Source organism: Penaeus vannamei, chromosome 15 (assembly GCF_042767895.1).
Source record: "Penaeus vannamei isolate JL-2024 chromosome 15, ASM4276789v1, whole genome shotgun sequence".
Taxonomy (NCBI): Eukaryota; Metazoa; Arthropoda; class Malacostraca; order Decapoda; family Penaeidae; genus Penaeus; species Penaeus vannamei.
The window spans coordinates 4,878,449-4,883,448 of record NC_091563.1 but is presented as its reverse complement, the minus strand read 5'-3'; the positions used below and the strand labels follow the sequence as shown (position 1 = coordinate 4,883,448).

At 44.6% G+C, this 5,000-nt stretch overlaps 1 protein-coding gene across 1 annotated transcript in view; it reads left to right on the top strand.

Annotated features, from left to right (window-relative positions):
• Positions 1-5,000, top strand: part of LOC113828418 (phosphatase and actin regulator 2) — a gene marked incomplete at its 3' end in the record, with an annotated part of 502,803 nt that overhangs the window by 133,878 nt on the left and 363,925 nt on the right.

Here is a 5,000-nt window from a genome sequence, read left to right as displayed (position 1 = left end):
GGTGGAATGGAGAGATGGGAAGGGTGGAGTGGAGTGAAGGGGGTGGGGGGATGAGGTGTAGTGGAGTGAAGGGAAGGATGGGGTGGAGTGGAGTGAAGGGGAGGTTGTGGTGGAGTGAAGGGGAGGGAAGGGTGGAGTGGAGTGGAGGGAAGGGAAAGGTGGAGTGGAGAGATGGGGAGGGTGGAGTGGAGTGAAAGGGAGGATGAGGTGTAGTGGAGTGAAGGGGAGGGTGGGGTGGAGTGAAGGGGAGGGTAGGGGAATATATGAGGGGAAGGGTGGGGGTAACAGAGAAAGCGGAGCTGGAAGAAAGTTCGCAAACGAAGAAAGGAAGAAAGGAAAGTTGGCAGGACGAATAAAAGAGCGAGATAGACAGGAGACGAGAAGAAACGGAATAAGAAGAGGTAGTAAAGGCAGGGTGGTGGCAGAGTGATTGGGGCAGTGCCAGATAACGCGGGATTAAATCAGTTTTTATGTTTGTGCTTTGGCATATCACACACCCCTAAAGCACGCACGCGCACGCGCAAACACGCATTGGCGCATACACCCCCCCCCCTCTCTCTCTCTCTCTCTCTCTCTCTCTCTCTCTCTCTCTCTCTCTCTCTCTCTCTCTCTCTCTCTCTCTCTCTCTCTCTCTCTCTCTCTCTCTTCTCTCGTTCTCTCCCTCTCTCTCGTTCTCTCCCTCTCTCTCTCTCGTTCTCTCCCTCTCTCTCTCTCTCGTTCTCTCCCTCTCTCTCTCTCTCGTTCTCTCCCTCTCTCTCTCTCTCGTTCTCTCCCTCTCTCTCTCTCTCGTTCTCTCCCTCTCTCTCTCTCTCGTTCTCTCCCTCTCTCTCTCTCTCTCTCTCTCTCTCTCTCTCTCTCTCTCTCTCTCTCTCTCTCTCTCTCTCTCTCTCTCTCTCTCTCTCGTTCTCTCTCCTTCCCTCACTCACTCATTCATTCACACACCTACTCACTCACTCACCACCCGCATGCATACACACCACCATAAATCCCTCGTGAGATATATTAAACACCATAAATCACTCACAAAGCGAGGCAACCAAGGCAGAAAAAGAGCTTTGAGATTTATTATTCAGAAAGGGATGTGCGTTTGCGATTGGTCAGTCAAGTGAGTACGAGTGTGTATATGATTGGTGGATTGGTCAGTCAGTGAGTACGAGTGTGTATATGATTGGTGGACAGTCTGGGCGTGTACACCTGATTGGTCAATGATAGTCAGTTCCGGATTGGCTGAGGAAGGAAGTCTGTGTGTGATTGGCTGATCAGAGTATGTATTTCTGTCTGCGATTGTACACCTGATTGGTCAATGATAGTCAGTTCCGGATTGGCTGAGGAAGGAAGTCTGTGTGTGATTGGCTGATCAGAGTACGTATTTCTGTCTGCGATTGTACACCTGATTGGTCAGTGATAGACAGTTCCGGATTGGCTGAGGAAGTCTGTGTGTGATTGGCTGATCAGAGTATGTACTTCTGTCTGCGATTGTACACCTGATTGGTCAATGATAGTCAGTTTCGGATTGGCTGAGGAAGGAAGTCTGTGTGTGATTGGCTGATCAGAGTATGTCCTTCTGTCTGGGATTGTTCACTTAAAAAGGTACATCTGTTTTTGATTGTGCGATCGCCATGTCAGTTTTCCGGTTTGTGGTTAATTCGGTACGGGCCATGTTATTTTTTTATGAAAAGGATTAAAAAAAACGGCGTGTGATTGGCTATTTTCCGTTGATGGTGGGCATTTGAATGGGCAGAGCTCTTTCCTTTCTCTTATTTTAATCTCTCTTTTTTACATAAATATCGTATCCTTAAAAATAGGTAAAAAGAACGAAAAGAAAATCGTATCCTTAAAGATAGGTAAAAAGAACAAAAAAAAAAAATCGTATCCTTAGAAATAGGTAAAAAGAACAACAACAAAAATCGTATCCTTAAAAATAGGTAAAAAGATTTTAAAAATCATATCCTTAAAAATAGGTAAAAAGAACAAAAAATATTATCCTTAAAAACAGGTAAAAAGAACAACAACAAAAATCTTATACTTAAAAATAGGCAAAAAAAAAAAAAAAAAAAAAAAAAAAAAAGGGCATTCATATTTTATCGCGTGGCCAATGAGGTCCATTTAAAACCCGATGCCAGTATCTCTCGCCTTGCCCGCCTCTGCCCCTCCGTCGTCTGCTGCCGAGCGAGGTATCTGCGGCGCGGGTTTCTTGAACTTTTTCTGCGCCTCGCTTTCGCCGCCTGTTCTGCTCTCTTTTCTTGCTTTTTTGCTGGTATACTTGTTTTTCCCTGTTTTTTTTTAAGCGCGTGGTCCCTTATTATAAGGAAAGGGAGAGAAGATGGACGGACAGGCAGACAGACAGACAGACAGACAGACAGACAGACAGACAGACAGACAGACAGACAGACAGACAGACAGACAGACAGACAGACAGACAGACAGACAGACAGAGAGAGAGAGAGAGAGAGAGAGAGAGAGAGAGAGAGAGAGAGAGAGAGAGAGAGAGAGAGAGAGAGAGAGAGAGAGAGAGAGAGAAAGAGAAAGAGAAAGAGAAAGAGAGAAACAGAAACAGGGAGAGAAAAACAGAAAGAGAGAGAGAGTGGGGAACAGACACGTTTCGACTGAGTCTGTCACTGTCATTTGGTTGTTTATTCTCTCCAAGAACTTCACGGGAAGCGCTGACACTTTGTATTTATCTGCACCATCTCTCTTATCGGACCCTTATCTAAACGTGCTCCACTTCCTGTCTGCGGGTCGTCGATTCCGTTTCTTCTGCTGTTGTTGTTGTTGTTATTGTTATGTGATTATTATTATTGTTATTATTATTGTTATTATTATTAGTAGTAGTATCATTATCTTCACTGTTGTTATTGTTGTTATCTGATTATTATTATTGTTATTATTATTAGTAGTAGTATCATTATCTTTACTGTTGTTGTTATTGTTATTGTCTGATTATTATTATTGTTATTATTATTATTAGTAGTAGTATTATCATTATTTTTATTACTATTGTTACTATTATTGTTAATGATGATAATATTACTATAGCTGTTACTATTATATTTATTATTGTTGTTGTTTTGTTATTGTTATTATTTTATTGTTATCATCATTATAATAATAATAATAATGATAATAATAATAATTATTATTATCATTGTTATTATTATTATTATTTAGAGAGAGAGAGAGAGAGAGAGAGAGAGAGAGAGAGAGAGAGAGAGAGAGAGAGAGAGAGAGAGAGAGAGAGAGAGAGAGAGAGAGAGAGAGAGAGAATAAGTGAACGCAAAGCCAGCTCTAATGCTTTGATATGCAGTTCAGACTCCACTCGCAGACACGAACGCTCTCGGGCATAAGGAATCAAAGAGAGAAGGAGATTGGAAGAGGGAAAGAGAAGGAGATGAAAGATAATAAAAAGAGAGAGAGAGAGAGAGGAGAAAAGAAGCGGAAATAGATCAGGGGAACATTCATAGATAAGGGCCAAAGATAGGAGACAAAGAAAGAAAGAGAACTGGAGAGGAAGAGAGACAGTCTGAAATACGAGTTGCTTCCCTTGCTCCAACTGCCTCAGCCGGTTACGCCGAGGCGAGGCAGGGAAGAGGAGGAGGAGATGGAGGAGGAGGAGGAGGCGGTTGGGGGTGAAGGACTGGAGCGGGAGAGGGAAGGGGGGGAAGGTGAAGAGTGGGGGGGGGGGGATACAAGTCTCTCGAGTTCAAACGCTGTAGAAGTTTGTCCATGTCGGAAGCCGTGTTTGTTTTGTAGCGCCGCTGTGCCTTCTCCGGCGCAGTCGGGAGGGCGAGATTGAGAACGAGGAAAGGGGGGGGGGAGTGAAGGGGTAGGGAGAGCGGAGGGGAAGGGTTTCGGAAGGAGGGGGGAGGGGAGGGAGGGAGAAGAGCGATGATGGAAATTGAAGAAGAGCATTGTGGGTATAGAAGAAGATGTAAGAGAGAAAAAAGGAAGATAAACTTTAAAAAAGTTAAACACGAAAAAGGCGATAAGAAAACTAGAATTTATGTTCCAGCCGAAGTTAAAGAGGTAAAAGACATGGGCATTGTTGACTGTCCAGGATAATAACAGAACTCCGAGGTGCATGAGGCGAAGGCGAGAGTAAGTGTGAGGACGAGGGAGAGGGGAGGGGGAAAGGGAGAGGGAGGGGGGAAAGGGAGAGGGAGGGGAAGGAGCTATCTGGGTGGAGCTGGTGTGGGGTGGGCGGGAGGAGGTCGTGGGTTGGCAGGTGGCGTGGGCGGTGGTGGGCGGGGCGGGGGTGTTGAGAGAAACTAGGTCACAGTCCGGGCGGGAGAGAGCGCGGGGGGGAGAGGGAGAGGGAGAGGGAGATGGGCGTAGGGTTTAGGCGGCGTCGGGAGGTGAAGGGAGGAGGAGGGCGGACGACACCGAAGGCGAGAGAGGGGGAGGCTCAGAAGAGGCGGTGGTGGGGGGGAGGGGGAGGCGAGGGGGGAGGGTGGCAACTTTACGTAATGACAAACTCTATGTTATTCGTGTGATTTTTATGGGTGAATGGAGGGATGTAAAGGACGAAGAGGAAGATTAAGAACAAGATAATGGCGGAAGAAACTGGAGAATACACCAATGTAGTTAAAAGCATGGGAAATAGAGCAGATATATAAGTAGCTTGTCTGATTAAGTGATGAAGAAGGATACACACATGTGTAAATATACATATACACATGCACGTACACATACACATATACATATACAAATACGTATACATACATACACATACACATACACATGCACATACACATGCACGTACACATGTACGTACACATACACATATACATATACATATACATATACAAATACGTATACATACACATACACGTACACATATACATACACATGCACGTACACTGACACAGACACACACATATGCATATGCATGAACATTTATATACATGCAGTAAATATGCATCCATTGATTGAAAGGAGGGGAGAGAAGCGAGAAAGAGAAAAATAAAGTGAATAGAGAGTAGTAAAGAAAAAGGTAAATAGAG